A 24776-nucleotide genomic window follows, 5' to 3' on the forward strand; every position below is an offset into this window, starting at 1 on the left:
GGACTTGAACTGCTGTAGGTTGAAATTTGGGGTGAAATTAATCTGGGGAAAAGAGTTCCAAAGAGAAGCAGTTCGTGGAATGATTTTATTTTGATGCAGTAGTTCTACAATATGGCAGTGAGACAGCCCAGTTAAGAGTGGTACCAGATGCCCGTGTAGGACAGAAAATGGCTTGGAAAGGTGACACAGTGGATGCAACTTTTTCTGAGGATCTGCCATAAAAGTACCTATAAACTAATGCAAAAAATTCAACATTCCATCTTACAAGTAGGGGATGCAGTGCATATGTGACTGCTTGGTTATTAATATTCATATAGATTTCTTTTGAATTTTGCCCACTTGTTTTAGTGCAATCTTTCCATATCCACTCCACATGGGTGAGCAATATTCGAAGTCAGATCACACATGAATTGTAAATTATAGTTAAATGCTCATTTGTGAAAAAGCTATGGATTCCATACAAAAATCCAAGGTTCTCTGAACTGGATTTAGCAAATGATTTAACAAGAGAAGTCCATCTGAGGATATTATTGAGACTTTGATAATTTCAGTACTTTTAACAAGTGGTGCCAGGCACACCAAACCTCGCCCAACAGATGTTATTTTATTGTTGTTAAATACTGATTCGTTTGTGTCATTTAGTGTCAGTACACAACTAAAGTCTAAGGTAATGGCACAAATGTTTTCAAGTTACTATCTATCTATCTACATACCTAGGCTGCTTCCCCCAAGGAAAGAGAGGTAGCCAAGACAGGACGACACACTCCCCATTTACTCATCCATTCAAACACATTCATTCGCATCTTAGCCCCAAAGGGGAGAAGGGACAGAACCTCACTGCACCACACCGCACAAGGGTCAACTGCGCAGTGCAATCAGTGACATCTGCAGCAGGGCCCGACAGCAGAGCTGGTTTACCCCTTCAACATCACAGTAGACCCATCCCCTTACCCGCACCTGACCTGACTAGCTGATTAGACCAAGTGCAGGAGAATATTCCCTCAGGGCTGTGTCATCATTTATTCATTCACAATTTCTCTCCATTTATTTCTGTCACGCACAGCCACTCTTCCTTGCTCAGCAGACATCCCTCTCTCATCCAGCACTCTCTTCACACTGTCCATCCATCCTATTCGTGGTCTCACTCTCAGCCTTACACCTCTCACATCAGATCTAGTTATCTTTTTCTCCAATCGCTCATGAATCATTCTCTCCATATGCCCAAACCATCACAACACCCTCTGCTCAACTCTACCAGCCATCTCCCGAACAACTCCAGTTCTCCTTCGCATTTCATCATTTCGCACCCGATCCATTCGCGTCACTCCACACATACTCCTCAGACACCTCATCTCCATTACATTCAAACTTTTCCTCTCTGCTACACCCATATTCCATGTTTCAGCCCCATATAACGCAGTCGGTACCACAATACCCTTATATAGCCTTCTCTTTACATCCATTCTAAGTGAACGACATCTAAACACTTTTTTCATTCCTTCCAGCACCTTACCTACTTTATTCATTCTAAACTTCACTTCTGCATCTATTCTTCCATCCACAGCAACATGTGATCCTAAATATTTAAAACACTCTACCTCCTCAAGCAACTAACCATGCAAAACTATACTCATCCCCCTACCATCTACCAACCTCGTACACTTCATCACTTTACTCTTATTCTCATTTACTTTCAATTTCTCTCTTTCACACACCCTTCCAAACTCCTTTACAAACTGTCTCAATCTCTCCTCTGAATCAGCCACCAGTGCAGTATCATCTGCAAACAGCAGCTGCTTCAGATTCCACTCTCTACCATCAACATTCACCAGACTCAGACCTCCACCTAAAACTCTTGCATTCACCTCCCTTACAACACCATCCATATAAATATTAAACAACCAAGGCGATATCACACATCCCTGTCGCGGCCCCACTCTCACGGGAAACCAATCACTCACAGCATTGCCCACTCTTACACACGCTCCACTATTTACATAAAAACTATTCACCCCTTTTAGTAACCTACCATCCAGTCCATACAATCGTAAAACAGTCCACAAAGCCTCCCTATCAGTTCTATCATACGCATTCTCTAAATCCATGAATGCCCAAAACACATCCTTGCCTTTCGCTAAATACTTTTCACACACTGGTCTCACAGCGAACACCTGATCCACGCATCCCCTCCCTCTCCTTAAGCCACACTGCTCATCACCAATCACTCCCTCTGTACCCTCTCTAACTCTCATAATTAACACTCTACCATACACCTTACCTACAACACTCAACAGACTTATACCCCTAAAGCAGGTACATTCATACTTATCACCCTTGCCTTTATACAACGGGACCATACAAGCACTTGTCCAGTCAATTGGCACCATACCTTTCACAAAGCACACATTCAACAGTCTTACTAACCAGTCAACAATAGTCACTCCACCACCCTTCAGGCATTCCACAGCACACCCATCCATACCTGCAGCTTTCCCTGTTTTCATCTCCTTTACTGCCTTCTCAACTTCCTCCTTCGTGATCAAAGAATCATTCAACTCTCCCAACACATTTATTCCTTGCATCCTTCCATCCGCCACAATCTTAGTCACCCTTTCCTCCTCTACATTTAACAATCTTTCAAAATGCTCTGCCCATCTCTTCCTTACTGCATCCATCTCAATTAACATCCTTCCATCGCTCTTCCTTCCCAGACTCTCCCTTTCGCACCCTTTTAACCTCCTTCTAGAACATTTTCTTATTCTGTTGAAAATTCTCAGTCAGCCGCCTACCCCACCTCTCATCTGCTGCCACTTTAGCATCATGCACAGCCCTTCTCACCCTATTCCTCATTTCCTTATACCTCTCATATGACACCTCATCCTTCCTCTGCAGCCATGCTTCAAATGCACGTCTCTTCTCAGCCACAGCCATACTTACTTCCTCGCACCACCATTCACTTCCTTTTCTTTCACCACCACCCACACGTCTCACACCACACACCTCTTCTGCATGCCCCACCATAGCACTCTTAGACAACTGCCATTCCTCCTCCACACTGCCATTTTCCTGATCTTTCACTGCGTTCCACTCATCTTTCAATTTCTCCTGATATTCTATCATTTTCTCTCTTTTATCCAACTCACTCACTTTCAAAACCTCCCTGCCACACCTAACCCTCCTAGCTCTCACTCATCTCTTACCTACTCTTAACTTTCGCTCCACCAGGTAGTGGTCAGACATACCTCCACCCTCCCCTCTCAGAACTCTCACATCCAACAATCTTCCTATTACATTCCTAGACACAACCACATAGCCCATCAATGCTTTATCCACAACCATTCCACCCTCCTGTCTCACCCATGTATACTTATAAATATCTTTCTTCTCGAACAGGGTATTTCCAATCACGATCTCTCGCTCAACACACATCCTTATCATTCCCTCTCCATTTTCATTTATTCCAGGCACACCATGCATACCAACTACACCTTCAACTGCTACATTTCCCACTCTAGCATTCAGATCTCCCATCAATACCACATTGACATTCGCTACAAAACTCTGCAGACACTCATCAACATCATTCCAGAAAGACTCCCTCTCTTCTTCATCCCTTTCACTACCAGGCCCATATGCACTCACAAACACCCGCAACTCACGTTCAAATTTTGCTTTCACCCACATCAGTCTCGATGACACCTCCTTCCATTCAAGCACACACTGCTGTACTTTCGAACTCACTAACAAGGCCACACCTTCTCTTGCCCTTCCTCTATTAACACCTGACAATCTTCCATTCACACTTCCAAACATAGACTCACCCTTCCCTTTCATCCTCGTTTCACTCAAAGCTAACACATCCAACTTTCTTCTCACAAACATTCTCCCAATCTCCTCCCTATTAGCCTCGATTGTACTACATCCACGCACATTCATAGACCCAATCTTCACGGTACGGGGATTACTCAATCCTCCATCCCTTTCTCTGGCCTGTCTCCTTTTAGGAACTAAAAAACAGAGGAGGGGGTCTCTAGTCCCTTCACCCCACCCTTTTTAGTCGCCTTTTACAACACACAGAGAATACGGTGGCAGTATTCTTCCTAACACAACCTGGCCGCAGAGTAGTAGTACCACCCCATAGTGCGGCCAGATTGAGTCCCCCTCACCAAGGTCACTCAAAGGCAAAGGTCATGCTGCCAAATGAATGCCCCTATGAGACTTCCTATATCTTAGTAATAATGAAGATTTCTGTCATCAACGAGTTTTGATATTTAGCCCCCTGAGTATCCATGACTTTGAGTTTGACCTTTCAAGGTCACTTACGGTCAAAGGTCAAGGTACCAATTAAAAACCTATATGGGATTTCCCATATGATTAGAATAGTAAATCTCTATCTTGAACCAGTTTCGAGTTATAGCCCCCTGAATATCCGTGACCTTGAGCTTGACCTTTCAAGGTCACCCAAGGTCAAAAGTCTTGGTGCCAAATGGAAGCCCATATTACGAGTTCCAGTATGTTCCTAATAGAAAATATATCTTCAACTGTTCTCAAGTTATAGCTCTCTCAAAATCCGTGACATTGATTTTGACCTTTCAGGGTCACGCAGTTACCTCCAAAATTTAATCGCTTTCTTTGGGGACCAATGCCGACATATCCTTTTTTAAAGTTTCATGTAATTTCATTCGCCCGTTTTACCATAATGTTGCAAACAAACAAAGAAACACACAAAGAAACTCGACCAAAAACAATACCTCGTCGGACTCTGTCCAGCCGAGGCAACAAAGGGAAACAAAACAAAAAGACCAGTGTACTGTATAATTATGAAACAACATTGACAGCAGACCAAAGGAAAATATGAGCCGATTATGAGACAGTAATAATTTGTCTAAGAAAAATGAGTCCTGCTTCCTCAATGCAAGAAGTGTAAAGAAGTTTTTATAGCTTGCTAATACTAATTATGTATTAAAAGTTCCCCTCTAGTGAGAGAATTGTAGCTTCGTTTTCCATAAAATTTTCTATGTACTAATGCCAGTACTCTTAAAGTACAGTGTAGCTGTTTTAATATATTAAGGTAGTCGTTGTAGGTTAATTTACCATACATGCATAGTCTATATACAAATGTTCTAAGTTAAACTGCTACTAATATTTTATGCTGAACACTATATTGATCATTTAAAGTATCAGACACATATATATAAATAGGAATCCTATTTTTATCGGGAAATCTGATAATAATAGTAATATTATATTAATACACAATAATTTTGATAATCTGAAAGAAAATTCTATTAGTTTTTCAGCGATGCTATTATCAGACACATATATATAAATAGGAATCCTATTTTTATCGCGAAATCTGATAATAATAGTAATATTATATTAATACACAATAATTTTGATAATCTGAAAGAAAATTCTATTAGTTTTTCAGCGATACTGTATATGGCTAGTGAGGGAGTGATCGCCCTCTACCTACACAGATCAAAAGCCCTCGGGAGCAGGGGGGTGGTTGCTTTCTCAGGCAGAGGAACTCCTTGAGAGTGAAATGGCTGGGAAGCATGCCGGCACGTGACTGGCTACAGCATAGCTGGGTCTTTCGGGTGTGGGCAATCAGGCAAGTTAGCTGCCTACTGCGACTGCAACACAATGGCGAGGTGTTCAGGAAGTTAGCCAAAGAAACCTTGATGGACTCTGAAAGAACAATAATGGCCCCCAGTCCCGTGCAGCCCTTAAATGGGCAGGGGGTGCTAAGAATCTCACGGTTGCCTCAATTACAATCTAATTCCTTTGTCAATGCAAAAAATACAATTAAAATTGGTAACTGGAATGTGAGAACGCTAAATCATGACGGTAAAATCGATGAGTTAGTGAAGGTTTTTCAAAATTACGGACTTGATATTTGTGCTCTGACAGAAACTAGATTAACTGGAGTCGATAAGTTGGATTTGGAGGATGGTATACGTTTATTGATATCTGGTCGACAGGACGGAATGCATTATCAGGAGTAGGATTGTTGCTGGGTTGTAAAGCAAATAAGGCTTTATGTGAGTGGGATCCTATAGATGAGCGATTGCTATACGCACGGTTTAAATCAAATCATGGCAACATCAGTCTGTTTGTGTGTTATGCACCTACTAATGATGCACTCGATGAAAGGAAAGACACATTTTATGAAAAGTTGCAAGAAGGAGTAGGAAGGGTACCTAGACATGATGTTTTGATCTGCGTTGGAGACTTTAATGCAGTAATGGGCTGTTCAAATGAGGGATTTGAGGCATGTATGGGTAAGATGGGAGTTGGTAGTAGGATGAGTGAAAACGGAGTGAGGTTTGGAAGCTTCTGTCTAGCAAATGACTTAGTCATCGGGGGCACACTCTTTCAGCATTGCAATATACACAAGACAACTTGGGTGTCGCCGTGTGGAAAATATAAAAATCAGATTGATCACATCGCTATCAGTAGGAGGCATAGAAGTTCTCTGCTAGATGTTCATGTTAAACGGGAGCGGATATTGGTAGTGACCATCAACTCAGCATTGCAAAAATAAGGTTTAAACTTAAAAATCAGAAGAAGGAAAAATCTGGTGTTGGTAGATACGATATTGTTAAGCTTAGAAGGGAAGGAGAAGAAAAGGAGGAATTCAGATTAGAATGCAGAAATAGGTTTTTGGTGTTGGAAACGTTGGAAGAGGGGGAGAGAAGTGTAGATGAGATGTGGGAGGATGTGAACAAAGTTTTGCATGAGACTGCTGAATGTACGATTGGAAGGAGACATAGATTCAGGAGAAAGAAATGGATATCAGAGGAAACGTGGGATATGATAAAAAAGAGAGGTGAGGCTAAATTGAGGAGTGAGATGCAATGCGTTGATGAACGAGAGATTGAATTAGCAAGAGCTGCGTACTGGAGTTTGAATTCAGAAGTAAGAAGGTTAGCTAGGAGAGATAAAAGAAGATGTGTGGATGAAAAGGTTGCAGAGACTGAAATCCTAATAAACAAAAATGATGGACAGAGTCAAAGAATAGCATATGAATCGATTAGAGAACTGAGTGGTAATGCAGGTAAACGCAAGGAAATACCAATTAGAGACAGGGAAGGAAATTTATTGACCAAAGATGGAGATATTAAAAATAGATGGAAAGAGCATTTTGAGACAGTTCTTAATAGACCAATACCACCAGAAGAGGATATACCGTCTGCTCAGGAAGATTTAAATATAGAAACAGGAGAGTTGAGGCTTGCAGAAGTGGAGAAAGCAGTAAAACAGTTAAAGAATAATAAGGCACCAGGGAGGATGGTTTATTTCCGGAAATGTTTAAAGTGGAGGGGGATAGATTAATAATGATCTTGACCAAGCTATTCAATAAGATATGGGTGACGGGGTTACTACCATCAGTTTGGAAGAATGGTGTAATTGTTAAAGTTCCGAAGAAGGGAGACCTGAGTGAATGTGGTAATTGGAGGGGAATCTCTTTGTCACCGATAGCTTTGAAAGTTTTCAGTAGAGTGTTGTTAAATAGGTTGGAGCCGGTGGTTGAGGGTATTCTGAGGGATGAACAGGCTGGTTTTAGAAAGGGACGTGGTTGCAATGATCAGATCTTTATAGTTAGGCATATGATGCAGCAAGTTAATGAAATGAGAGTACCGTTAAGTCTTTGTTTTGTTGATTTTGAAAAGGCTTTTGATAGTGTTTCGAGAGAGTCTATGGGGAAGATCATGAGACATTATGGAATACCAGAGGAGTTTGTGAGGGTCATTATGAACATGCATGAGGACACATTTTGTAAAGTGATGGTTGATGGTTGTCTGAGTGATTCGTTTGAAGTCAAGTCCGGAGTAATTCAAGGTGGTGTTCTATCGCCTTTACTATTTATATTGGTCATTGATTACATTATGAAACGTGTTGGAACAGAAACCGGTGCAGGTATACTTTAAGGAGAGAACAGGAAACTTTTGGATTTAGATTATGCAGATGATATAGTTTTGATTTGTGATGGGCCAGAAGAGATGCAGAGAGTGTTGGACTGTTTGGTGAGTGAAGGTCGCAAGGTGGGTTTGGTTATTAATTGTGGAAAAACTGAAATAATCAATATGAATATGGAAAATGCGCAGGAATGTGTAATTGGAGGTATGGTTGTAAAGCAAGTTGATAGGTTTAAATATTTAGGTACTTATTTAGCCAAGGATGGTTCTTTGAACCTTGAATTCGAGGAAAGGTTAAAGAAGGCTAATCAGGCAATGGGAATGCTTAAAAATATTTGGAATAATAACAATTTCTCTGCGCATACAAAAATCAAACTTTATAAGGTAATTGTTAGGAGTATCTTAATTTATGGACACGAGTCTTGGTACAGCACAGTGACTATGGAAAATAAATTCTTGGTGTTTGAAAATAAAGCACTTAGAAGAATATTAGGAGTTAAGTGGTGGGAAAGGATACCAAATAGTAGAATTAGAGAAATAACGGGAGTGCAGCCGATCGATGAATACGTTAGATTCTCACGATGGAAGTGGCTAGGACATGTGTATAGGAGACAGGGAATAGTACGAGGTACACCAGGGTGGGTGGCACCTGGTAGGAGAGGTAGAGGAAGGCCAAAAGAGACGTGGGTGAGGACAATGAGACGGGAAGCTGGAGATGAGTGTTGGGGAGATCTTGAGGAGTTAGCACAAGATAGGATGTGGTGGTGTGAGTTCATCGAGGCCCTATGCATCCCCGAGGGTGCCACAGGAAATGATTGAGTTAGACTTATGGATGATATAACCAAAATTCCAAGTCCAGCTGTTACGAAAAATGAGATTTATGTGATTTTCAGGCACTAAAACTTCATGCCCTTTCAAGCAAGCTTTGATATATCCAGAATTCCAAGTCCATATGTTACGAAAAATGAGATTTACGTGATTTTCAGACACTAAAACTTCATGCCCTTTGACGCAGGCTTTGTCTACATTTGAGAAGAAAATGATTGTGATATTTGGCTCTTTCAGGTCAAAAACCATGGGAATCAATGCAGTACGCTATAAATTTCACCAAAATGTAGATTCTGAACAAGTCTAATCCTGTGTGACTGTGTGATATAAGTAGCAGTGCTTACATGTCCGCAGCGAGTGGGGGACAGGCTTGTTTCTCTGTAAATGACCCCTCAACTGAGCTGGTGCATTGTTGTCCTTCTATGTATAGGTATAATAAATGAAAGATTATAAGCTGATATTTATCTCTACATTGGTTGTACTATTCTGCTGAAAGACAGTACCCTCATTAGCACTCCTCTATAACACGTCGCTGGACTAAACTCAAAATCGCTAGATCGAAGTAAGAATGTGTTTTGTTATAAGTATTTCATTATATATGGTAGACATATTGACTGTTGTACACATTGTCAAAAGCAAGGATATTATCAGAAATAATATGTAGTATCTTTATTGTCATTTTCACCGTGATTCTTCTTGAAAGCAGTATTTAGAAAGTATTGAGTTAGACAAGATATCTTATGCCCAAGGAAAGTTTTGGATTAGAAATATTATTATCTAACTGAGGAAAGAACTTTTAGGGTTATGCCCTACTTAACAGTGTATCTTTTATCCATCCCACATACTTGAAGTTCATTCCCCGGCCGAGAAACTCCATAATGTCATTTACTGCACCAGAGAAGGCCAAACGTCGACCCCCTGGGGCTTGGTCATCTTGCACCCAGTATATCTTGTGATGAGGCAGGTACTCAATGGCCACTACCAAGGTCGGTTCACTGGTAAATCTGTGAATGAAAACATAACGAAATCTTACTGTTTTATCTCTGAATCGCGCCTTAGAAAAAGAACTATTACCTCAGTGAAAGCGTTCACAAACACAAGAGTTGCCAGTGATCGCCAAGTAATATAATTAGGAACTCAGTCAGTTACTGCCAGCTTGTACTGTCATATGTTTTCTTAAATTCCTTCAATTCTCTTTAGTGATGAAGAGTACCTAAATTAATCAATGCTGTAATCATTGGTTATTATACCAGTTTTCAATATATAATTTAGAAAGTAAATTACTGCAGAAAGGTACTAGAATGCATAAAGCGACAAGTGGTCCGTTAGCATTCACCACATAGTATTAGATGTGTCCCTGCATGTTTAACCTGCCCTGTCCCGACCACTTTTCCACCAATGACTCCCCCCAATCCCGACCATTTTTGGACAATATTTTTTTTAGCTCAAACCTCCGCTTTTGGTGAGAAACATCGAAAATTCATAGAGAAATCGCTCACCTAAGGTTTAAAATACTCGATACATGTAGCAGTACCTCCTAACCTTACTGTGTTTTCTATCAGGCTGGCTCCAAAGAAAACAAGTTCTATGGGAGGGTAACCATTCCACACCACTCATAAACGGTATTTATTTATTTATTTGGTACGAATGTATACGTAGTATGAGAGTATATTGGTTTTCACACAGTAATATAGGCATTATAAGCATTGTTTCACTCACCAAACACATCAACATACCTGACCTTTTTTGGCGACATTACCTGATCATCATTTCTGACTGTTTCTTCCTCTAATGCTATGTAAAGTTTGTCCTCCACATTGTCATTGACTGAGGAATTACTCTGGCCCTGAATTTCGTACCATGGCACGACATGTATTTACTGGCCAGGTCACTGGTAACAGGCGAATTGCCGAGACAATGGTGTGCAGGGGGGAGGAGGTCATGCTGGGTAAGGCATTGTCCCTGCCTGGCATCTTGTAGAGGAAGGTGTCCTGTGTATACATACCAAAAATCACTCGCAAAAATTGAAAATTGTGCAAATTAGGGACCTTGCAATTGATTCGCGTTTATGTATGTCAATGGGATTGGCAGTGACAAAACGTGTGGACGTTTTATTCACGTCAACGGGATGGGGCAGATTAATTTGAAACTCTTATCATTCAGTAATCAAAAAGATTGTTTCATCTGGCAAATGCTGAAGAAAATGTACCGACTACTAGTAAAAAAAAACACACACAGTAATAATAATTTTGAAGCCGAAATTATGTGAAGACGAAGCCACCGACCGGAATCACAAGTACCGATGTTTTTAGGATGACAACAAAACTTGACGTGGGCGCGTGCATATAATCTTCATCTAATTCCTATCAATATTTTGCAGCCAAACGACATGTTAGTACAATATATAGACAAAATGTATAAGTCTGATATTTTGTATGATTAAATCTATATTACAATACATGACTGACAATGTGAATAATCGCTTTTAAGATATAATATTTGTCCTGAGGGTTAGCCAGTATATTAGGTTCAGTTTAGTGATTCCATTCATCATACTGAAGCTTCTTTTCTTCATTGAGTAAATGTGTTCATAAAATTATACTTAAGAGCAAAATGATGAAGGAATCTCTTACAAAACAGTAGTATAGTTGACCGGTTTTTATTTTTCAAATTAAGTTATCAGGTGAAGATTGGCAGCTACTGGGATTTTGTGAACGTTCCCATTCATGTACTGAGTACTCTATGTGTGTGTGTGTGTGTGTGTGTGTGTGCTTACTGAATCATCATTCAGAGGGGTCACATGAGGGGTACTGTGGACTTCCAATGGATGGGTATTAGGGAGGAGCTTGAGGTTTTATTTCGCTGCCCCCCACTGGCTAAGACTGTAGTGGGAGGAGTCTGTGGAGGTGATGCCGCGAGTGTCAACGTGGGGGTGGTGGTTGTGATGATGTGGGTGTTGATGTTTTTGGTGGTGCTGGTGGTACCTTCACTGAAAGTTAGCCCATTTTTACGGCTTTGAGACAAACTTGTATTGCGAGTAATATTCATTGTACAGTACCACAACAAAGCCAGTTACACACACACACACACACACATTTTATAGAAATGTTATCGTACTGAAAGTATCAAAACGTATATTCTCATGAAGTATTATTTCTGGTTACCAACAGACAAGCCTTCATTCACACTTGGAATCTCTCCTAAAATTAATACCGTCATCCTGTGGTGGCAAGAAAACATGAAACATAAATCATTATAGAGAAGGCTTAATAAATTGAACGACTTACTTTGAGAATTTGTCATGAAAAAGAGGAAGCTGAGTAGCAAGAGTGATGCCCTGAGGCAGACTCCATGTGGCAAAACGTAGAGGGTGGACTTCTGGTGAGGAGTATGGCGGCTGCATGTACACAGTAGCCCTAGGTAGTAAAAATATTGTCACAATAATATCAGACTGTGCCTTGTAATTCATTCTCCATATAATCATCAACCTGTCATCATCATAATTCTGTTTGACAGCAGTAAACTAGGTTAAGACGGATTCAGACAAAGGTGGATGGAAAGCTGATGACAAGGAGAGCTGGAGCTCCCGTTTCATCAGCCCTCAGGACTAGTTCCTGACCATCCCCCTTTGCTGAACTTTTCCAGTGTCTCAGTAATGCAGAGAGTAATGCTCTCCAATACAAATTTCTGTAACTATCTACACCAAACTACATGCACAGTACACATTACACTTCCTTTTCCAAAATTCAAAACAATCATGGCTACTCAACACTCAGCCTCAGAGTCCCTGGGGGGGGGGAAGGGAAGGCATAAATGTCCCCACCTTCTGCCCCTCTCCCGGTGATGACTTGAGCTGCCTGGAACCACTGTCTGACTCACTTTATCATTTCTGCAACATTCGCGGCCTTTCCTCTAACTTTCACTCTGTTGCACCACCTCTCCTTCTCTAAACCTCACCTTCTCTCTCTAACTGAGACTCAGCTGTCTGAGACAACTGACAGCAAACCCTTTTCTGTATCCTCCTACTTTCTCTATACTCATTTCAAAGCCAAAGGTGTATGCTGTGCATATATACAGAACGACTTATCTTGTTCTCGTGTTCCAAAACTCGATTCTTCTGAATTCTCTATGCTTTGGTTTCGGCTTTCCTGTCATTCTCTGACTAAATATATCTGTGCTGTTTACTTATCCCCTAATTCTACTGACTACCAAAAATTCTTAGACTATCATACTTCTGCTATGGAACACATTCTATCCATTTCTCCTTTCTCTGAAATCTCCATTTTAGGAGATTTCAATGCTGACCACCACCTTTGGCTCTCCTCTCCTATCCCTGATCCACCAGGTGAAGAGGCCTACATCTTTTCTATCCTTAATGACCTAGAGCAGCTTGCACAGCACCCTACCGGTATCCCAGACCGCCTTGGAGAGAGCTCCAACATAATTGACCTCTTCCTTACAACTAATCCTTCTCCTTACACTGTTAATCTTTTCTCTCCGTTGAGCTCCTCAGATCACAACCTTATCACCTTAACCTGTCCTATCATTCTGGTACAGCCTGTGGAGCCTCCAAAGAAACGTCGTCTGTGGCACTTTGGAGCTGTGGATTGGGAGGCCCTCAGGCACTACTTATTTGATTTTCCTTGGAATGATTATTGTTTCTATGGCCGGGAGCCATCTGAGTGTGCCTTGTGCATTATGGAGGTTATTCTCTCGGGCATGGAAGCATACATTTCTTTCTCGTATCCTTTGTCTAATGCAAGAAAGCTTTGGTTTAATCAAGCTTGTTCTAATGCTGTTCACAACAAGGAGAGGGCCTACAAAAGGTACTGGAGCCAACCCACCCCTGAATCACATCATCTTTACATTTCTGCCGGGAATCGTGCTAAGTCTGTTCTTCGCTCTGCTAAAAATAATTTCATCCATACTAAATGCTCTCAACTCTCCAACTCGAATTCTTCCTACTCCTTCTGGCACCTTGCCAAAAACCTTTCTAACAACTTTACCTCATCATCCTTCCTTCCTCTTTTCTACCCTGATGGTTCTCTAGCTATTTCTTCTACTGATAAAGCAGATCTCTTCGCTCAGACTTTCTCCTCCAATTCCACCTTAGACGACTCAGGTGCTGTTCCTCCATCGCTTCCCCCCCTCTGACTTCCTCATGGCTGACATTAAAATTTCTTCAGCTGATGTATTTTCTGCCATCACTGGCCTCAAGGTATATGGGCCTGATGGAGTCCCTCCTGTTGTTCTCAAGAACTGTGCTTCTGTGTTTACGTCCTGCCTAGGTAAACTCTTTCGCTTTTGTCTGTCAACTTGTACCTTTTCTTCTAGCTGGAAGTTTGCTCTCATTCAGCCAGTCCCAAAGAACGGTGACCATTCCCAACCCTCCAAATATCGTCCAATTGCTTTAAGTTCCTGTATTTAAAAATTTTTCGAGTCAATTCTTAATAAAAAAAATTTTTAAAGCATCTTTCCTATCACAACGTTCTTTCTGATTGTCAGTACGGGTTCCGTCAGGGACCACTGGCGATCTTCTCACCTACCTTTCAGACTCCTGGTCATCCTCCTTTCGAGACTTTGGCGAAAGCTTTGCCATTGCACTTGACATCTCAAAGGCTTTCAATCGAGTCTGGCATGAATCTTTAATTTCCAAACTGCCCTCTTACGGTTTCTGTCCTTATCTGTGCCTTTATTGCTAGCTTCCTTTCTGGTCGTTCTATAGCCGCTGTTGTAGATAGCCATTGTTCTTCTAGATCTATCAACAGTGGTTTTCCTCAGGGCTCTGTCTTATCACCAACTCTTTTCCTTTTATTCATCAATGACCTAAGTTGTACATCTAACCCTATTCACTCATACACTGATGACTCCACCCTTCATCTTTCCATTAGGTTCCCGCAACGCCCATCTCAGCAGTTACTTCAACAAACAAGGGATGAGGCTATGGCACAGCTAATGTCTGACTTGGCTCGTATCTCTGACTGAGGTAAAAATAATCTGGTTGTTTTTAACGCATCTAAGACTCAGTTCTTACACCTATCAACCCGACAAAATCTTCCACAGGTATACCCACTAATGTTTAATAATATTCAGCTTAATCCTGCATCATCTTTGAACATGCTTGGGGTTTCATTTACTCGGGACTTATCCTGGAAAGATCATAATACATCTCTTGTAAAATCTGCTTCCAAGAGATTAGGTGTGCTAAGATAACTCCGTTCATTCTTTACCCCTGCACAATTGTTGACTCTGTACAGGGGTTTTATCTGCCCCTGTGTGGAGTCCAACCCTCATGTGTGGGGAGGATCCCCACATACAGCTCTTCTCAATAGGGTGAAATCAAACGCTCTTCATCTCATTATCTCTCCTCCTCTTAGTGACTCCCTTCAACCTCTGTCTCTTCGCTGCACTGTTGCATTTTTATCTCTTTTCTATCGCTACTTCTATGGTCACTGCTCCTCTGAACTGTCTGCATGCATTCCTCCACCTCTGTGACGGGCGCGTAGCACCCATCCAGCAGCAAACTCTCATCCTTTTTCTGTCCAACTCTCTAATGCAAGAGTTAACTGTTACTCCCAGTCCTTTATTTATGCAACAGGTCAACTCTGAAACTGTCTCCCTCTGTCTGCATTTCCTGCTTCCCATGATCTCCAGTCTTTCAAACGCAGTGTGTCCAGGGATCTCGAAATGATCGGATCTTGAATTTAGCTCTCACTTATATTTTGTTTTTCTCTTGGGGGGAACTGTTATTGCTGGCTCATGGCCTTTGGTTCCTTCTTCGTCGCATTAATATATATTATATTATATATATATATATATATATATATATATATATATATATATATATATATATATATATATATATATATACTCGTAGAGAGAGAGAGAGAGAGAGAGAGAGAGAGAGATTAAGTAAACCAGTCACATCAGTCTGACATTTCTGCTGATCATCCAAATACTGCCTACTAAGTTGTCATCCAACTTACACCCACATTTTTATGTCATCATTCTGACTCATCTGGTCATTTCTTTACTCATTCCTCTGGTAATATTTCACATTCTCATTATCATAATGGATGTCACCCCTTTTTCTCTCAGTAACACTTTTTGGGCTTAGTCATTTACGATCCGCATAGTCTCACTGTCTCAATCAGTTACTTACATTTCATCTTTGTGTCGACCATTTCTTTTGTCACGATGCGATCAGATTTTCATTTTCAGTCACGTTTCCAACATCTTTGCTCGCATGACACAAGGTTATCTTGTGCCCTGTATCTCTCTACATGATCTGGCCTAATTTGACGTCTTATATCTCGAACAGTTTTTAATCTTGGCATTTATGGCCATATGCTTACAAAGCCGAAAGGTGATTGATCTGTGGTAGGTGATAAAGGACGTAAGCTGTGTAGATAGAAAGGTATGAAAATTGTGTATAGGTAAAAGGTAAATATCAGTACTAAATACTAACTGAAATCGGTCGCTTCATCATGTAAATAATGTAAACCTAGTACGTCTCAGAAATCGTATGGTTTAATGAATAAGGACTGCAACAATTATTCTAAATTTTCTATCTTTCTCTGAACCACATCTGAATCAAATAATCAGTTCTGAAAGGACACAACATCTGAAATAAATGAACAGTTCCAAAAGGACATTCAGTAGTAAATATTTTATAATAAGGTATAGCAGTAAAGATGTGACTTCGGCCTCACCTGCTAATAAGTATACAGCTTAAAAGTACTAGTACAGTATTTAAAAACAACTTTCAAGCACACAACCCCCCCCCCCACACACACACACACACATCAAAATTTTTATGGTTGCTGGTTTCTAATGTTTTGATTTACTCATTCAGCAATGTCACGTCTTATTTTCTATTTTAGTAAGTTCTTTTTTTATTTTTGCAGGCGTTATTCTTTAGCTAAAGGAGTACATTTTGCTCAGCATGGGTTAACAGTGTTCATATCTTGTCCATGAAGTTGAAGAGGAGATGCTTGCTAGCAGTGTGTGGGTAACAAGAAATTAGTAAAGAAAAAAAAAAAAAAAAAAAAGGACCATCATAGTAAACGGTTAATAGTGCTGATTCTTTTTTATGGATCTGACACTGAGAACAGTACTGATACTCTGTTCCGCCAGGCATAGTATTACTTTTATGTTCTACACGGCTTATGTCACCACTTCAGCAACAGACTAGGACTAGTGTGATGGGATTAGCTACTCAGGTTCCACTCTCACCTAAAATAAAAAAGATTATTTTCAAGCAGAAACAGCAGTGAGTTGGTGTTGGAGAGCAGATTGTGAAGGCTCTGTAGGCGAGTGAGAGGCAGGCGGGTGAGAACGATGAGCCTAATGGACCACACAAAGAGTCGAGTGTCCAGGGAATACTCTGCGAAGGCGGCGAGGAAGGTTGGGTCGTCACTAACAACCACCATCATCACACATCGTGACTTTCGTTGTATCTGTAACCATTGCTGTCTGAATATCAGTCGTCTTATTCTGAGTTATTTGCAATGCTTTACCCTATGACATTTTAGCCAGCATGATTTTCGGGTCTTCTGTGAAACAAATGTATTGAAACTTTATCTACCCTCTGTACTATTGTCAACCCACTCTGCGCCAGGAAGGTGAGGTATGGCTGTCATCCCTATAGCTGAGGTGTCTGATTTTATTATGATCTTATGCAACATTAACCCTATTATAGTTCATTGAGTTGTTATTGTCTTACTGCTCTGAAGTTTGCCCCTATAAAATGGCCCAAAAGATAGCATAAGACTAACGTTAATGATAGTAATAACTGTACAGCCTAAATCTTACGAGGCCGAGATCAGTCGACCCAAATTTTTAAAGTCATGATATTCCACTTGCTTTGAGAAAACGTCTCAGTTCTGCTACAGTCTTTTTTTCCACATATATTTTAGCTGCGCAGTGGACCATGACACTATATTTTCCGGTATCATCGGGTAATTTCAAAAGGCGCGGGAGTCAGGTGTGGTGTATACACACCATCAGCGCCGCCATGGGCCCCTGGCGGCGGGCACACAAACTACGGCATGCTACCCATAAAGGCGCGATTCCACCGGGGCAACATTTTGGCAACATGTGGCATGCTACATTGTCGCATAGCCCAAGTGTGTTCCAACCAGTTCAACACAGGGCTACATTAGCATGCGACCGTGTGGCATGCAACAGGTGGCAACAAGTTGCCCGTAGAACGTGACGCATGCTACAAGATTTAGCCTGTTGCCTAGTGTTGCCCTCCTTCCCACCAGTCGCAGGAAGGATTCGATGTTGAAGGCAACAAGATGAATTGGTCTCAAGAATAAAACTGTAGAATTTATAGAAGAATATAGAAAACTTGAGGTTCTATAGGTTCTTGGAACAATACAAGAATAACCAGGCTAAAGTAGATGCATTGCAGGGATTAGCCAAGAACACACACACACACACACACACACACACACACACACACACACACACACACACACACTCACTCTCCTCTCTCTCTCTCTCTCATACACACACACACACACACACACGGCATCGTCGGAGGAAGACGTCCATTACCGGCGCTCCATACCAGCTCAACACGGCCAGAGGCATTACCTAAATAAGTATCTTTGAATGAGTCAAGCTCTGTACCAGGTTAGACTAAATGATTTTTTATTATTAAAAGGAAAAGAAATAATAAGTTTAAATAAGACTGGTTCAAACAACAAAGAACCACGATGCGTTGAGTCAGCTGGGTTTGTTTATACTACAACAACACGCGGAAAGTGTAAGTACATACTCTTCATTTAGTATTACAAAATGGATACATACTTCAGTAAAACAAATTTGGAAAAGAAAAGGGATAAAAGTAAAAAGCAAAATGATGATTTCTACCAAGAACTGGTTGAAGTGGAGACTCACAATAGACTGGTTGAACGTGTACACAAACTAGAAATGGCTTTCAAAAATGAAATTGATGAAATAAAGAAGCAGATGCACTTGCAAAAGGAAGAGATAGAAAAACTGGGAAGGGAGGCCAATAAGAAAGACACAACCATCAGTGAACTAACAGTGGAATTGAATACGCTTAGGAAGAAAGTGAGTGAAATGGGAAGTACAATAGTTAATCACGAGAGTGTTATGGAAGAGTTAAAAAATGACACAGAGACAATTAGACAAGCAAGCAGTCTTATGGACCAGAGCAGTGATATTGAGGAGAAGATAACACAGGTGAATGAAGCTGTGCAAAGCTACAAAAATGATGTAGAAACCACGTATGCTGAAATGGTGAAAGTAAAGAAAGACTTAGAAACAAGGGTGGAGGAAAAAAAACATTAAAAAGGAAGTGAAAAGAATAATCCAAAACAATCCAAACTTAGTCAGAGATTCAGTAGAAATAAATCAACAGTAATCACTGGTATAGAAGAGGAAAAAATTAAAAACAAAATCACTAGAGACAAAAAGGAGATGGCAAATGTAATGAGCTTACTGAAAGAAGTATCAGAGGAAATCTGTAGTAAAGACATAGAGGAACACAAAAGGTTAGGGAAATACGAGAAAAGCAAGACAAGACCTCTAAAGGTGACTTTCCAGAGTGTAAACACTGTGGAAGAGATACTAAAAAATGCAAAGAATCTTATGGAAAAAGAGGAGTTCAAAAATGTATGGATAAAAAGATGCCTAACAAAAGAGGAACTGGAATTACTGAAAGAGAAAAGGGAGGAAGGAAAAACAAAAAATGAGGGAAGATCAGAAGGGGACAAGAAGAAATTTTTTTTTACAAAGTAATAGGATTGCAGGTACGAAAGTGGTACACAAACAGGATGGAAGAAAAAGGAGGAAGTTAGCAGAACCATGTCATGACAGGTATATAAAGAAGATGATAAAGTTGATGTACTCAAATGTGGATGGAATTGTATCTAAATTACTAGAGATGAATGATTATGTTAGAGAAAATGAACCACAAATAATATGCCTAACTGAGACAAAATTAACACCAAGGATATCGAATGACATACTAAACTTAGAGGAATACAATATATGGAGAAGAGACAGAAATTTAAAAAAAGGAGGAATTATAATATTAACTAAGAAAAATCTAAAAGTCAAGGAAATAAACCTAGATATACCATCACAAGTAGAACTGATTGCAGTAGAGATCGACACATCTGAAGGTAAAGTAATTGTAGCCAATTTGTATATGCCACCCAGATCAAACACATGGGAAAGAGACGAATATGAGGACCTGGCAGAGAGTACAATTCAGAGTATAAGATCCTTGCTACATAAAATGGAAGAGAAATCGGAAAGAATTATACTAACTGGGGACTTCATTACAAATATAAATTGGAATACTCTAGATATAAATAGCCAAGAAAGCTGTTGGGACCAAAAGCTCCTGGATCTCGTACAAGAGTTTTTCTTAACGCAACATGTGAGGGAAACCACTAGAAAAAGAGGACTTGATGTACCTTCAGTGCTAGATCTAATATTTACTAGGCAAGAAAATGACATTGACAGTTTAATATATCACCCTCCACTCGGCAAAAGCGATCATGCAGTACTAAATTATAACTTCAGGATAGCATATGACATAGTAAACAGCAATGACAGTTACAAAAAGAGACTAAACTATAAAAAGGGAAATTATCAAGACCTAAAGAAGTATTTCTTAAAAACGAGCATGGAGGACAAGATTTAAATGCTGTATATAAAAATTTTTGTGAATTTTATGAAATAGGAGTCCAGAAGTACATCCCACAGCACAAAGCAGATAAGAAAATACAGAAATGGTTCAATACAGAATGTAAAAAATCAAAAGAAAGAAGAGATTTGTTGTGGAATAGATACAGAAGACACAATAGTGAAAGGGCGTATAATAATTACAAACAGGCAAGAAACGACTATACAAGAATAAGGAGGGAAGCCCAACGACAGTTTGAGAAGGATATAATAAATAAAAGTAGTGATCAACCAAAGCTGTTTTACAGCTATATCAGAAGCAAAACCAAAGTAAAAGATATAATACAATCCATCACGGACGAGGGAATCACTTATACACAAGAGAAAGATATTTGTGAAGCACTAAATAAGAATTTCCAATTAGTTTTTACAGAACAAAAAAATTTTGAGAGGGAATATGTGGAACACTCATGTCCACACATACTACCAGATATACAAATAGCAGAAAAAGTAATACAGGAGGAGTTAAGTAGATTAGACAGAGGAAAAGCAAGTGGTCCTGATGAAATTTCATGTTGGGTGTTACGACAATGTGCAAAGGAGTTAAGTAAACCATTATTTTTAATTTTCAAGAAATCCTTGAGTCAAGGGAAACTACCTGATATTTGGAAGAAAGCAAATATAGTCCCCTTATTCAAGAAAGGAAATAGACAAAATCCTCTCAACTACTGACCAGTATCACTGACCAGTGTTGTAAGCAAGGTATTAGAAAAACTTATAAGAAAAGCTTGGGTAAATCATCTAGAAGAACACAGTATGATAACAGAAAGACAGTTTGGTTTCAGAAAAGGAAAATCATGTGTTACTAATCTGTTGAGCTACTATGACAGAGTAACAAACACAATACAGGAAAGGAAAGGATGGGTGGACAGTATCTATTTAGATTTCAAGAAAGCTTTTGACACAGTACCACACCAAAGACTTTTATGGAAGCTGTACCATCAAGGAGGAATTCGAGGCAAACTGTTTTGTTGGATGCAAGACTTTCTCATAAAAAGAGAAATGAGTACAGTACTAAGAGGAAACTACTCATCATGGAAAGAAGTGACTAGTGGAGTACCACAGGGTTCGGTGCTGGCACCAATCATGTTTCTAGTGTACATAAATGATATAAACAGTAACACTGGAAATGAGAGCTATCTGAATATGTTTGCAGATGATGCAAAAATACAAAGGAGAATTACTAGCACAGACTCTTGTAGGGAGCTACAAGAAGAATTAAATAAACTTCATGAATGGAGTAGTACATGGCAAATGGAATTCAATGTGGACAAGTGTCATGTAATCAAGTTTGGTAAAAGTGGAAAAAGACCTGATTGGGATTATAAGTTAGGAAATAAAACCCTATACACATCAGAAAGAGAGAAAGACCTAGGTGTGATTATCAATAACAGACTATCTCCGGCTGACCACATCAGCGAGAAGGTACGAAACATGTATACACTGCTTGCAAATATGAGAATAGCATTCACATACATAAATGAAGACATGCTAAGAAGGATAATAACATCATTCATTAGACCAACCCTGGAATATGCATCAATAGTCTGGAGTCCTCAACTCAAAAAGCATATAGACAAGATTGAAAAAGTTCAAAGGGCCGCTACAAGATGGATACCAAGCTTAAGGGACCTAAGCTACGAAGAAAGACTAAATAAACTGAATCTACCAACACTACAGGAGAGAAGGAAAGAGGTGACATGATAATGCTATATAAGTGCATATCAGGAAAGGAGAAAATAGACATAAATGATTACTTAACATATGGAGAAGCATCAGCAAGAGGACACTGCAAAAAACTGCATAAGAAGAGAGGTGATAAAGACGTAAGGAAATTCAGTTTCCCAAACAGAGCAATTGATCAATGGAATGCACTACCGAATGAAATAATGTGTGCCAAAACAATTCACAAATTTAAGGATATGTACGATAAATATGGTTTAAGGCACGGGACAGTACGAGCTTGTGTCATTCCTGTAAAGATACAATTAGGTAAGAACACACACTCTCTCTCTCTCTCTCTCTCTCTCTCTCTCTCTCTCTCTCTCTCCGCCAGTCCTAATACTATGCCAACACTAGCAAATTTTTCTTCTGTTACATTATTCTCTCTCCGGTTTCTTGTTAAGCTAAGATACGGTACTTCAGAAAATTTTTGCATTCGTGCCTTCCTCTTGACGGCGGGCACGCAACACCCTTCTTTCTATACATCCACACCTTTCTATATGTTTTTCTGCAGTGTGTGTGTGTGTGTGTGTGTGTGTGTGTGTGTGTGTGTGTGTTTTACACGGTATCTACTTATATGTCTTTTTGTTAAGCTTTGTCTATCTACATATCTGTCTGTCTGTCTGTTATATCGTGTTGACAATTTGCTCGGTTTTTGTTGAATCGGTGGAAAAGGTTTTGTGGCATTCAACAGATCATTGGCATGTGGCATGCTGCATGAAACAACAATGTTGACTTGTTGCAGTCAACATGTCTCCTGGTTGAATGCCGCATTCAACATACATGTTGAAACTCAGGCAAGTCGCATGCTACATGTTGCCTGTGTTGCCCCGGTGGAATCACGCCTAAAGAAAATGCCTCCATATGAGATCAGTGGGTTCATACGATCTTCGATTGTTTAAGTACCATATTTCCTTCATTTCTTATGTATGAAACACTTTCCCTATACTCATTTACAATTTTACCTTAGAGATATACATTCAGCACCTAAAAAAAATGACTGTGATCAATGCTCAGGCAACATAATAATCGCAAGTAGACTATCCCTAAACTGAGATGGACGCAACCTTCCATTTCTATTTTGATAAAGGAGCCATTTCTTCTCCAGTATTATATATAGGTAAACAAATAAATATCTTATTTTCATTAAACACAAAAATTGTATAACAGAGGGCAATTCAAGTTGACCCCACTTTTGCATTTTACGTTAAGTTATCTGGCGAGCTGTGGCATCTTTTTTTCCAGTTTGTGGGGACTCCTATTAATATTGTTTAAAAATGGATGGCATTCAAGATGACAATGTCAGGCAATGGGTGTTGGAGTGTCCTTAATTAGAGTGGGCAGGGTATGAAAATTGCCTTTATGGTGATGACACTGTAAGTAAAGATGATTCTTAGCTGCCTTAGCTGCAAGGCTCGGTGAATGAGTTTGAAAGTAAGTAGTAGATGAGTGATTGAAAGCTAAAAGATTTTTTTTTTTCTTTTGAGGAACGAAGTCAGAGTACAATGTGATCTGGATTTTTGGGAAAAGGAGAACGTAAATAATCTATCTCGATAATGTCATAAGAAAGGATGAAAGTTTCCAGGGAAGGAAGGTCACAGGCACTGTACATTGAACGTGGTAAGAAAGACGAAGTGAGCATTGACATGGAAATATTGTAGTCAGTTTGACAGTAATGTGATCGTGACTCCAACATATGAAAGTAAAGGTAGAACTTCCTTGGAACTAAACAAATCAAGAATGAAAAATATTTTCAAAGGATCGCAGGGCATTACGTAATGGGAAAGACAGATAGAGAAGTTCATGAGCATTGTGGTGATGATGTGAATGTTTTGGAAAGTATTAGACGTACCTTGAGATGATTTCGAGTGAATAGGGTGTGAAACGTTGACTAGATGAGTGTAATTCACCTACTTGGAGGGATACAGGAAGAGATTGATGCAGAGAACGAAGTGAAGGACGGAGTGGAGAGGTACATGAATGAAGGTGTTGCGAGTTGGAGGAAGCAAAACATGGAGGTTATTTGGCATTGGCTACCATCACCTTGATTAAGGTGACTGGCTCGAGATAGAATGATAGATGCATAGGTAAACAGATATACTGACTACATATTGTTCATTAAAGCAGACAGCTAATCATTTGCAAGTCTCAATTTTCTCCTTGAAGGAGTCTGACAGACATTGTGGCTTTCTTTTTTGTGCCACGGTTTGAAATGAATGCTATTCTCTTTTATCACCATGAAGTCATGCAAACATAGAGGAGGTGGGCGGATGGCACTGCCAGTCTACCGCACGCAATGCAAGGGTCAGAAACAATGAATTTTTATTCCACATCATCCTTATCTCTCGCTGCTGCCACCATTGCCAACCAGACCCATGGCACCTACATCCCTGCAAAGCTGCCCACTAATAAGGATGGATTGAGTGAAAGTGCATTTAAGAGAGAACTGGAGGAGAAATTTTCATCGTCGAGTGGATAGACGACACCTAAGGACAATAAGTTACCACGTGGAGAACTATGTGCAACGCCCGCTTTCCCATGCCTCCTCCCATAGCTCCATGCTGCCACCCAAGA

This window comes from Coenobita brevimanus, chromosome 40 (genome assembly GCF_032717465.1).
Source record: "Coenobita brevimanus isolate Jiangsu-jjx chromosome 40, ASM3271746v2, whole genome shotgun sequence".
Classification (NCBI taxonomy): Eukaryota; Metazoa; Arthropoda; class Malacostraca; order Decapoda; family Coenobitidae; genus Coenobita; species Coenobita brevimanus.